Source organism: Poecilia reticulata, chromosome 17, assembly GCF_904066995.2.
Source record: "Poecilia reticulata chromosome 17, P_reticulata-male-v2, whole genome shotgun sequence".
Lineage (NCBI taxonomy): Eukaryota > Metazoa > Chordata > Actinopteri > Cyprinodontiformes > Poeciliidae > Poecilia > Poecilia reticulata.
The window spans coordinates 25,889,287-25,902,735 of record NC_088846.1 but is presented as its reverse complement, the minus strand read 5'-3'; positions in this window follow the sequence as shown (position 1 = coordinate 25,902,735).

Below are 13,449 nucleotides of genomic sequence, written 5' to 3'. Positions count from 1 at the left end.
CCATTCATTTCAATGGAGCGAGATCCTAAAAATACCCTATTTTTGAGCAATCACTGTGTCATCATAAATTCGTGTAGAAATTCCAGTCAAACTTCAGTTTGTAAATACGCCCGTCATCTTATCTAAAGTGAAGACGGTACGTCATACGAATTACGGATTGTCCACAACTTGTCTCCAAGCGACCTAAAGTTTTCAATTTTTCAAAAAGTTAGAGTGTGAGTGCCTCTCCGCTAGAGTGTGGGAAACAGTGGATTTCTGACCCCAAAATAATTTCTAACTCGCCCTCACGCCCACAAATATCGCCCGATTTGCCTAAAGTCGGTCAGGAGGTAGACACGCATGCCTGCTCCGGTAAAATGTTTTCAAAATTTCCCTAGGGTTTACGGTTTTCTCTCCAGGTGCTTTCGACCGATGTGGCGCAACAGGATAAACTCACGCTCAGACCTATCTTTTCCCATATATTTCTGAAAAATGTCAGACCTGAGCGCACATCATATTTCTCTCATCGCTGTTAATACTGTGAGTGAGGTATAGATATGAAACGCGGGAATGTCTGAGAAGACAAATAGACCTCTCATACGCTTTGAAGGGTTTTTGAATACGTGTTACGGTTCCTGAACGGGAAGGAGTTGTTCGAAGTGCTTTTTTTGTGAGAGAAAGGCTTGTTTTAAACAGAGAATTCTCTCACCCTCTGTTCCACCAACAGGTGCAGGGAATTAATTACCATAGCAACGGAACACACCAGAGGAGCTGCTTAGAATTACAGAGGAGCTCCTTAGGACTACAAACACGCCATCATTGTAGTTCTAACTGTCTGAACACTCAGTTATTAACAGGGGGTTGAGCAGAATGTCAGAACTACAACATGGCGGAACTGTCTGTTACTAGAGAGGAGGACTTGGCTGGTATTGAGAACTACTTGTGTTTTGAGCATTATATAACTGATTTAACCCAATTACTATTACACATGGGATTAGTGTGGCCATTTCAAATGAAGCTTAATGAAAATTTCAAAATAAAAGCCTCAATAATCCTCTCAGGTAAGTGATAATATTAGCTTTTATTATCGTTTCCCCTCAAATTAGTTATATTAGATTAAAAGATATAAGATATAATATTAAAATGTTTTCAAAATGTTGCTAGGGCTTATGGTTTTTTGTCAGGGTCCTTCAGACCGACGCTGAGTGTCTCAAGTATAGAATGACTCCAGCAAACTGTCTGACAGAGAGAGTGAGCCCAGGTCCAGATAATTAATTACCATAGCAACGGGTCCCAGAGAGGCAGTGAGTAGTCTCACAAAGAGGCGCAGAGAGAGGTCTCACAATGCATTGTGGGAAGAATAAATATTTCCTGCGACTATTCATATTTTGCTTACATAAATTTAGTATTTCTTTGAATTTTTTAATGTGAATTAAAATACTTAGTATGAAGCTTGAACATTTTTGAAAAATAAACAATTACCGACTGTCTTTATTTTTTTTATTTCAGACCGTGAGTGAGAACACCATGTGCGAAGCTTATAGTCGTCTGGAGCTGAATTTCATTGAGACCTGGGTTCAGTTGATGTACTGTTGTATTGAACCAGATCAGTCATAGAAACATGGTGATGGATCTGGCAAGCTCTGCAGTCATTGGACATTGGTGATTAGCTTACAATCTATAATCATGTGTAATACTTATTGTAATAGGCCACTCAAACTGAGTGAGTCAGTGCATCACTATAGGCAGGGCAATTGTATCTGCTTTTTATCACAGGGTTTAGAACTGACTTTTGACAGCCAGAGCGTTAGCATTTTTGGACTACAATTTAGCTCAGCGTAGCATTGATGCTAACATCGGAACACTTTTCTTACTTATTGGCAACATTTCGTATAGTGAATGGAGTAAGTAATGACAGACAACATGCTAGTGATGCCAAACATGATACTGATAGCAATCATGCTAAGATTAGCATTTTGGCTAATTTCACCTTATGCATTAATTTTATTAATGCACAATATTAATGTTGCAAGTACAGCTTCATCAACATGTTTCTGACTCTCCACAGGTTTTTGACTACAATTTAACTCAGCTTAGCATTTATGCTAATGTTGAGCATCAGAATGTTTTTCTTACTTATTACCATTGTTTCATATACTGAATGGAGTAAGTAATGACAGACAACATGCTAGTGATGCTCCACATGCTACTGATAGCATTCATGCTATTATTAGCATTTTGGCTCATTTTAGCTTATGCAACATACTAAATGGTACGAGTACAGCTTAGTGAACATGCTTCTGACTCCCCGCAGGTTATTGACTACATTGCAGCTTTCTTTAGCATTATTGCTCATTTTTGCATCAGAACGCTATATTAAAAATCCGACGGGCACACTTTGGCAGGCCCCGTAAAATTTCTGCAGGAATTTTCTAGTAGTTCATTTATTTTTCTTCCGTCACCGTTAATGCAGCCCGAACCGCTGCGTCCACCCCCACAAAAGTGATATCAAAACGTTCGACTTGATCCCGAGAAGGGAACTATTGCTTTTAGTGGGATTCTGAGTTAAAATGATGACATAAATTGATAAAAGCGAGAAAAATTGAGGCTGAGTGTCTCACAGAATCAGTAAACTTTCTCTCTGAAACATACTAACAGCACAGTGGATTTCTGACTCCAAAACTCTTTTAAATCCCCCTCACAGGCACAAATATCGCCCTGTTGGTCTAAAAGTCTGTCATGACATAGATACACATGCCTGCTCCCGTAAAATGTTTTAAAAATTTTGCTTGGGTTTATGGTTTTTTGTCAGGGTCCTTGATACCGTCGCTGGGTGTCTCTCAAGTATAGAAACTCTGTATCCAGCATACTGTCTGACAGAGAGAGCCAGCCCAGATGCAGATAATTAATTACCATAGCAACGGGGCCCAGAGAGAGGCAGTGACAGGTCTCACAATGCATTGTGGGAAGAATACACATTTCCTGTGACTATTCATAGTTTGCTTACATAAAATTATTTCTCTGAATTTTTGAGTGTGAATTAAAATCCTTAGTATGAAGGTTGAAAAATTTTGAGACATAAACAATTACCCACTGACTTTATTATTTTTTTTATTTCGGACCGTGAGTAAGAACCACATGTGCGAAGCTTATAGACGTCAGTTTTGTTGTGCATCAGGTTTAGCAATTGTGTTGTTGTGATGATGTTGTGCATCATTTGATGCATCAAAGAGTGATGTCATCATTGATGATGTCATTGTTACCATAGGAACCGGTGGCAACTACACATTATTCAGGTGGATACGAAAACATAAATCGGTGCCGCCCCCCCCCCCCCCCCCCCCCCCCCCCCAGACGGGGCCCCGACGCCCCCTCTGGTGCTGCGCCTCCATGCGTTGCATGCGCTGCATACCCACTTTTTGCACCACTGATAGGAACTAAACATTCTAATGGTGCATTCACACCAAACACGTTTTGAGCGTCAGGCAAGTCTGCTTTATATTCAAAGTCTATGTGAAGTATTGGATGCGCTGGACGTGTCAAACGCTTCAAACGGTTCAAATGGCGCCGCGCTAGATGCTCGAAGAGCACCACAACCGCCCTCGACGCACCTCCACATAGTTTGAATGTAAACCAGATGCGCCTGACGGTCAAAATGTGTTTGGTGTGAACGCACCATTATATGTCCAGTGTTATATTAGGTCCACCATATTAGGACCAAAGTGTTGTCCTAATATGATGGATTCATTACTTTGGGTCAGGGGTAATGTTTAGAGGTAAGATGTGAAGATTTTCTAAATCATTCTATAAATAATGATGATATAATGTTAGGTTGTTTTTCTGCCAATTGCATAGCGGCAGTACACTAGTAGTCTAATGTGTTGAATATGCTGAGACACATTCAACACATTAGAAACCAATCAGAACCAAAAGTTTGTCTTTTGATTCTGATTGGTTGTTTCTGGACAGTAGCAGAGCCAAATGAATTTTCACAAATTCTCTGTTTCGTATTTTATTGTCAACTGTTTAACAAATATTAATCCATCATCTAATGTACATAAGTATGTTAGATGATGGATGAATAAGGAACTAGTTAAACAGTTAAAATGATGATGAATGTTAAACAGTTTGAGGCTTTGCCATATTTGTGCAAAGCCTCAAATTTTCATAATGCAAAGTGTTAGCAAAACCTGGGCTTGGATAATGACCTAGGTTAGTGCCAACTGGGTGTGGGTCGCTTTAAAGGCCGAGCCGGGCTTAGCTTCTTGGCCTTCCTGCCAACGCCAACATGAAGACCCTCCATGCAACCAGTGGAGGTTGATTGCATGGATGTCTGTCTTTCCTCTGACCTCCATGTTTGTGCGGAGGTTTGGCTTTCCGTGGACTCCTCTGTTTGCAACCTGAGCTTGGATCGGTCCAAAGGTTGAGCCAGGCTATGCATGGAGACCCCTCGTTGATTCAAGGTCTGTCTTTCTTCGGACCTCCCTGGTTGATTGGAGGTCCATCTTTCCTCGGACCATATTTCCTCTGACCTCCCTGGTTGATTGGAGGTCCGTCTTTCCTCAGACCATATTTCCTCGGACCTCCCTGGTTGATTGGAGGTTCGTCTTTCTTCGGACCTCCCTGGTTGATTGGAGGTCCATATTTCCTCGGACCTCCCTGGTTGATTGGAGGTCTGTCTTTCTTCGGACCTCCCTGGTTGATTGGAGGCCCATCTTTCCTCAGACTTCCCTGGTTGATTGGAGGTCTGTCTATCCTTGGTCTCCTCTGTTTGTGGGGAGCCTTCTCTTTGCAGGGGGACCTCTGGTTGGGTGGAGACTCTAGGGTGGTTGTTTTCTAGAGCATGTTTTAACTCCACCTTCAGGTCCGCAACCTGACCCTGCAGAGCTTTCACCATTTCCTCCTGAGCCTTAAATTTGGAAGCTTGCTCAGAGTGACTTTTGAGCTGCTCCTCATATTTGAGTCTTACTCGGTATTCTTCCATCATTACTTCAATCAGACCTTTATTGTGGGAGGCGTATTTTACAGCCTCCCACTTGAAGTATTCCAGCTGTTTAAGAACGTTCTTGTCAGTTGTAACTTTGGTAGAGCAAGAAACTTGTTCACATTTGACTTGCTGGTGACGTTCTTTCTCTAACAGTTTTTGCAGTCTTTGAATCTCCTCCTGCTGGGATTTGACTTCAGCCTGACATGTAATCCTTCTGTCTCTTTCCTGATGGAGTTCAAAATTCTTTCTCTGCAGTTCTGTTTTAAGATTGTCTACCTGCTTTGTCAAAGCTTTGACGTGTTGGCTAGTCTCTGCCACGTCTTCCATTGAGGGGGTGATCCTGAAGCCAGCAGAGGGTGTTGTTTCCTGCTTGACTTCCAAAGATGTTGGACTCTCAAAGGTGCCGGAAGGACTTGATTCCCCCTGGATCTCTGATTCAACTTCCGGCTCAATGGGGCTGTCATTTTCAACAGGGAAAATGACAGCGTCGTAGTCGACTTCGATGTTGAGGTCTACAATGTCGACCCATGAAAGCTTAGCTGGAAAAGCTTCATGTTCGCAAACAATCTGTTGTTGCTTCATATTTGTATTCTAGTAACTTCTTGCTTCTCTGAACGTCGAACGTACTCTGAAGGGTGATCTGTCGCGATAGAACTGTGGAGCAAATCAGAGAAAATCCTGTCTGCCAGCTACATTCAAGAGAGAAATTCCCTTGTGATATCATAGAGTGATGACATCAATGCTGATGTCATTGATACCATTGGAACTGAACATTCTATCCACCTTCATGAGAGGCTTACTGGGGAAACGATTATGGGTCTTACTTCTGGCGGCTAGTAAAAGTAGCAGTATTTAATTGTAATTTATAGGGATTTTGGCTAATCTATATTCATGATGGAAGTTACATCTCTTTTGTCGGTTAATACACTGTGCAGCAAGGCAGTATATTAACATTAGCACAAATATTAGCATTTCACTGCTCCTCATTAGCATTAGCCTTTTCCCTAAAAATAGCTTTTATCTATTTTTCTTATTTATTAGTCACACTTAGTATACTGAATGGAGGAAGAAAATGTAAAACAACATGCTAGTGACAGCATTTAGGCTAATGTTAGCAATTTGGCTCATTTTAACTTGTAAACTAATTTTAACATACAGAATGGAGAAAATCCATGTTACTGAACATGTTTGTGACTCTCCGCATGCTATTGAGTACATTGCAGCTTACTTTAGCATTGATGCTAATTTGTATCATCAGACGGGCACACTTTGGCAGGCCCCATTTAAATTTCTTCAGAAATGTTCTAGTTATTTTTTTAATTTTTTTATCATAAACACTACCGGTTACATTATGTGGATAAAGGGACCATGAATTCACCATAATTTAGACAAAAACTTGTTTTTAATAACTTTTTCCAAGAAGAAAACTAAACAAAACAGGCATTGTGCAAATTGTACTGCTAACGGTAATACTATCATTAACAGACTGATAACATATCAGTCTCTTAATGATATGTTAACAGACTGACATATCAGTCTGTTAACTGACTGATAACAGTCAGTTTACTGTTATCAGACTGATAACAGAAGAGGCTAAATAATGCAAAGAGCCAAAATAAAACCTCTCAACATTGCCAAAAAAATTCAAGTATACATCTTAACATTCAAAGACAAATACAGGATCCATTACAATAAACAATCCTGAGTTACTGAATGAAAACTTACTGTTAGCATGACGGCTAGCTGATTACTGCTAGTGCTGAGTGGCTGTTTCTGACTGAGCGGAGTAATTATGCAGAGCAGGGAGGAGATCGATTATTTTTTCAGAGATTATCTGTCTCATGTTAGGACAGCGAAAGTTTTAATACATATGTAAAATGTATTTTTTAAGTTAGATGCTGCAGCTTTAAGCAGAGGTTCGGTGTGAGAGTCACTACCAGGTGGAGCAGAAGCGGCGCTACATCTGTGAAATATTACTACCTGTAGCGTATCAGCGGTTCAACAGCGAGAGCAGAACCAGTGTCTTACATCGCAGCTCAAAGACTTAAATTAGTAAGTCTTTGAGCTGTTAATCCGGGAGAGTGTTTGTAGCTGTGCGCTGCTTTACCTGCTATCTGATCCTCCATATGTCATTTTTACTGCAGTGAGCCTCGATGTAGCCAAACTCCGTCAAGTATGGCTTTGTTTTTATGTCGTATTAGCTTCGTTGTGTTGATGCATTTTGACCTGCTTCAATTTTCCGCCGCAACACACAAACTTCCCCATTCACTCAGTGCTCTATAGTTCCACATCGCTTAGGATTTGTTACTGCGCGTTTGCGCAGAGTGAAGGAAAGAGGAGACCAGCTGCACAGGCAGGCTACGAAATGAGATGCAGGTGATGGTTATCAGCAACAAGAGCCAATGATCGCCGATTACGATCATGCACTTTTTCACAAAAGTCGCCCAATTATGATCGGTGACCGATCGATCGGCACACCTCTATTAAATACAATGGAAAACGCGTTCGAGGCTTCAAATGACTTTCGACTGGCCCTGTCAAAGTTTACAGCTAAATCCAAGCAAGATTTGGAAATTGATGTTCACATTTGGTCTGCATTCATCCTGACTGGATCTGGGTACCTAAGATTAGGCAAACATTTCACTCTTGATGCAGTAAGATGGTAGAATAAAAGAAGTGTTTCTTGACACACTTGAAAATAAAAGAAAGGAAATTCTGCGGTAAAACGCTGGAAACTGTAGTTGCCAGAAAACTGTAAAATTCTGGGTACAACATGTTTTTCTTTCATGGTTAGATGTCTTTGCAATTGTTCATGAAAATATTGTAACTTAAGAAAAATAAAAAAAAATTCTGGAATAAAAACAGCTTATAAAATCAATGTACTAAAGTAAAATTTGTACATTATACCGATTACTTTCACTTCAAATTGACAGTTTGAAATTGTTTTTAGTTTTAGTTTTCTGTCACACTTTTACTATTTATCACTGATATTTTTTTTTTACAATGCTCACTTTTCAGATTATTATTACATTTCTTTAACTTCAGTGGTCAACTTTGGGTTAAAATTCCTTGAAGACGGATTATTTTTTGCAAGACAGAGTGAAAGTGTGTGTGCGCCCGACATGTTTGTGTCACTGATGTTTACAGAGGGGGGCAGCTGGCGCACGCGGCTCGCCTGCGGGACGCTGCTGCGCACCAGCCTCCGTTCCCACCGAGGCTCCTGCCCGTGTTCAAACAGCTGTGCTGTTAGTTCACATCAAGTCACCCGGCCAGGCCTGCACCTGCAGGGGGAGGCTGCTTCAAACCTGCCTGCTCAGCGCCTGTGGTTTTTTTCCACTTGTTAGGCACTCACTGGAGGCTCTGTGGCGTTCCCAGACAGAAAATGCTCCTGAATTGATCTTTGATCTGCTGCTGAAGGAGATGAAAGGCGAAGCTGTGCTGAAAGTGTCTCTGTTTTAGGATGTGTCCCCTTAAAGCGGCATTATGGATTATCTCCGACTGCAAAAAGAAAAAGAGGGCAGCTATTAATAAATAGCAGGAGAAAGGTTTCACCTTTCTGTCCTTATTTGCGCCCCGCCCTCCTCCCTCACTCCATTCTCCCACATAAGCTATCCGTCTTCCTCACAATACCGCTTTCTCCACCCCGAGAACAATGCGTTTGTTCTCCTCCACCGCCTCCCCGTCCTTTCTTTCCCTTCCTATCCCTCCATCCATTTGTTTGGTGCTCTCTGTGACATCTCTGCCATGCCAGGCCATGAGGGAGAGAAGGTGGGACAGGCCCTTCCATTGTCTGCAGCCGAGCCCACGGCATATCAGTAGTTTTTGTTTCTTGAGCAGGAGCGTTGGCCAGTAACCTTTTGGATTTCATGATGTCAGACCTCCTCCTGTTTGCTACGTTCTTTGTATGATGTCGGTCCTAAATGTGAAAGATGAAGCTAAACTGAGCCCGATGCTTCATTTATAGGCTGTTTCAACAAAAAAGTTAACTTCTGCAAATAATTTGTCAATTTGTCACATAGGGGAAATAATTACAGCTTTTCAAGCTATGCACACCGATCCTGTTTGATTAAAGAAAACAAAGACTTGCCTTGTCTCTGAACTATGAAAAAAGGTTTTCTACTGCTGTTGCAGATTACATCACTTGGGAAGCAAATATGAGTCATTTATGTGCGGCTGATGTTGTCGGTTGCTTCAGCAGTGACAAGCGAAACAAAAATACTCACAAGTTGCTCTCCGATGCGTCCTAAACAACAAGCAAGCTGCTAAATGTCAGGGAGTTTATGCAGATGACTTATCTACGCATGAGGGTTGCGGCCGCTGGAAAAAACCCAGAATGCTAACTTTCATTTGACTTCAGAATTCGTTTTTTTTTTTTTAGAATTCTAACTTTACTCTCAGAATTGACTTTAATTTCACATCTTGACTTTTTTCTCAGAATTTTGAATTTTTCTCCTCAGAATTCTGGAATTACTCCCTGAATTCTGACAAAAAAATCTGTTCTATTTCCAGTGGCTCTAATCCTCTTCCAAAGTTATCTTCATCACAGTTTCTCAACTCTTAAGCCCCTATCATCAGTCAACATGACGTTATTTACTGTTTAGCCATTGATTTCAGCTCGATCAGTCTTAACGCCTCTATGTTGCCACTTTTTGCCAATAGTTGTGTTGCTTCCCCGCTAACTGCTCTTAATAGCGGATTCAATTTATTTTTCCTCAGCGCTTGGAGACACGGTGCCTCCACTCATTAATCATTTCTTCCATAGGATCCACTATCTGCATTTTCTTTTAGGTGAAGTCAACTTCAAAGGTTTCAGAACTTGACATAAACACAGTTGGTGCTGCTGTATGCTGCAGCCGCTGTCGATTTGGCACACTGTGCGTTTCAGGTTGCTGCACTGAGATGATGCACTTTTCAGTCATATTTCTGTCATCAGCCCTTTCTTCCTGTCTCCACTCGGTGGGTTGTCAACCTGTGTCCAATTAGGAAACCTAGATGGCACTTCTTTATTTATGTTTAATCCTGGCTCCCAGCCTTGACTTTTAACAGGTTTCTGGCCAATTGCTCTGCATGGCTCATTTGCTTTGTTTGAGTACGAAAACGTCTCACTTGATTATTCGGGCCCTGCAGCATAACTGTTGATTTAGTCATAACCGCTTTATGATGGGTTTATGATGATGGCAGTGCTTGTTGTTCCTTACTTCTCAGGCCCACGCTGAGAGACTCGTGTTTAAGAGGGGAGGGCAGAGAGGCACATTGCACACTGCACTTCATTGGATCATTGTTAGCCCCTCATTGGTCTTATGACCTTTGTTTGAGCCAGCCTCTGTGGTGAGCATCTCCTCTGTCGCTCTTTGTTTTGTTTTTTCCCTTCGTTTTGACTCTCAGCCAAGCCTCAAGCTGGCCCAGTTCAGAAATTGCCTTCCTGGCCCAGCTGCACACGTCAGCTGTGACCTTCTTGCTAGTCCGTTAGCATGTTGGTGTGTAGCATGTTGGTTTGGCTACTTCAGAGGAGAACTATTATGCAAGTTTACACTTTGCACATGTGTGTCCTTCCATTTGAGTCTTAAATAAACCCAAACACACCCAGCCAATTTTTGGTAATAAGTTGATGCTTTTTTGGTGTCTAGAAAATGAGCAGTTTCAAAAACCTTCTGAATGTGTAATGTCACAAATCAGCAGGTACTGCGCCTCACCTGTTAGATTCGGTTTTACCGATGTATATGCTGTACGATGACTTCTAACCCTAACTTATAATCCAGAAAACACTTGCTGCATTCTCATTGATTGTGCAGGAGACTCCACTTCTATTTTTCAAAGATGTATGGTTGCGTAAATGCGCATCTGTTTGCAGTCATTTTCACATGTGAGTGTAAACGTTTAGTTGAGGGCGTGGCCAACAGCAGCTTATTTGGATTCAAAGGGACAAGACGCCCTAAAACATCTCAAAATAAGCAGAACTGAGCAGACTATATTCTCATAATCTTTTCTGGGTTTGTCTAGCAAATTTGTGACTTTTCAAACTCAGAAATTTCCTCCTTTGTTTGTTCCTTGTAGGTAGAAAATTTCTGAGATGTTTGGGGGATATTAACACCTTTTCTTTCTGTCTACAATAGCTTTAATGTGCTGTCACACCAACCCACCCTCACAGGTATATTTTAATGTGACGTTACACCCTCCAATCCTGACAGCTGATCTGAAGCCTTGTCTGCACTGATACCAGAAAAACCACCGCAAAGGACTCGTGTATAATTTCACAAAAAAAATAAAATAAAGTAAAAAGGCTCCACAGTTCAAGTCTCTTGCCTGTTGGTTCTTCTGTATTATTTAGCAGCAGATAAGCTCCCGCTCTCGCTCCCTTACATTAGTGTGCTATATCACTGCCAGATAGAGGAATGGGGGGCCCTTCCTTCTATATGTGATACAGTTCCTCCCTGCCAAGCCCAGCCTCCGCCGCCATCATTCGGCTGCTGACGAGTTTGGGTCCCAGCCACTTTCTGCACCTGCCAGACTCATAAAGAATCCCCCTGTTCCTGCGGGAGCCTCAGGGCAGAGCCTGCCACAACTGTTAAGGACGTTGCGATTTAGACATTCAAGCCGAAGCTTTGACTGTCAACGGCGCCAACAACTTGGCAGATGGTCCGTTTTGTTCGGCTGATCCCATCAGCGGGCCGTTTGAGGTGTTGAGATGAACGAGCGGTTAGGATTTGTCACAAGTGGCAAAAATAAATAAATTAAAGTATGCCTCGGTTTTACACCGACTTGTTGCTTAATGATGTGCCGCCGTCTTGGCTAAGGGCTTATGACCTAAGAGATCATTGAGTTTTAGCTCTGAATGTTGAACTTGAATAAAATTAGCTGAAGGGGATGGAGTGGACATCTTTATTTAAATCCCCTCCTCTCACTCGGATCAGACATGGACTTCTGAATCACTTCCTGCTTTTAAGGACGATTTTTGCAGGTTTTCTGTAGTCATGCTAGCAGCTAAGAGAAAACACTGTTTTGATGTATAATAAAAGAAGACATGCAGAAGTGTAATATTTTAGTTGCTTCATTTTTACATGTGAGAAAAATGTTAAAAATAATCTGTTAACAGCTCCTTTTATCAACCTATAATATTCACAATCCTAAAACAGTTGTGTATCATTATGCAAAAATGAAGAAAACATACAGAAAACTACTACATCTGTACTGGTTCTCTTTTTCCCAGCTCTTCTTTTTTTAATATTCCTTTATTTTCTGTCTGACTCAGTTTGGTCCCCATATTCTGAGTTTTACATTTTTACTCAAGACTTCAAATCTTCAGATTAAGACCAAAATAGTTTGTCATTTTACAGTCACTGAATAGATGGAAATCCAATCAAAATTTCCGACATTCAAAACAAAACCCCAAACATGAGGGAGCGGATTTTTAAAGAAGAGGCGTCATGTTTTACAGCCAGAATCATGCCGATGGATTCATGATGGTACCCGTTTTCATTGTGGTTCATTTTAAGGTAATTGTAAAACGTACGTCATAAGTGTTTTATCTTTCTGTGCTGCTTCACTGTCTTTTAAACTGTTTTATGTTGTGAAAAGCCATCTGGAGATGTGGCTTGCAAAATAGCTGAGGCTATAAATGTTATAGTTTTCACAATTTGCTCATAATTACACTTGTCTCGATGCAAATAAATAATAAAGAAGAAGAAGAAAGCGGAGGCAGGAAGAGCCCAGATCATCACCCCTCCTCCACTGTGTTTGACACAGTGTTGGTTTATTCAGATGCAACTTTTCATACCAGTTTTATGTTATGGTGCCTTTATATTTTTATAAAGAGGTGGCCTTCTCCTAAAACCCTGCAACTATTCTTTTTCTATTTTTCTTATGAGACAAACTTTAACATTTACTTTCTGTCGGAGTGGAAACTCTTGGGGCTTTTACAATTTCTCTGAACATTTATGTTCTGACCTTGAGGGGAATTTGCGGCAATGTCAATGACTAAGAAGATTGGCAGCTGACTTAAATGTTTTACACCTGCGAATAATTTTTTTTTCTGTAGAGAAATGGACTCAGATTATTTGGAAAATGGCCTTAACGTCCCTCCCAGGTTGACAGGCGTCAACTTCTAAGCCTCAACGGTCACTGATGGGGTCTTTCCACCTTGGGATTAATATGTTCGCCCCAGAGAAGCAAACAGACAAAACTAATGGCAAGGCGGGTGAAGTGTCTTGATAGAGGCAGACGGAGCAGGAATCAAAGTGGCAACCCACCAATTATCCCAAGTAAAACCTGGCTAAGACCACATCCGATCACTTTAGTAAGTAAAAATGTAAACTGAAATCTCTCTCCCATCTTTGCATCCTGTCCTCATATCAACCCCTCTATATATAGCAGGGCTCTCCTTCTCTGTCTGCATTACTGAAAAAGTGAGGAGTGGGCACTGCAATCTGAATAAGCAGCTTTGTCTGAGCAGGAGGAGGCTGAAGAGAAAGAGAAAACTGGATGAA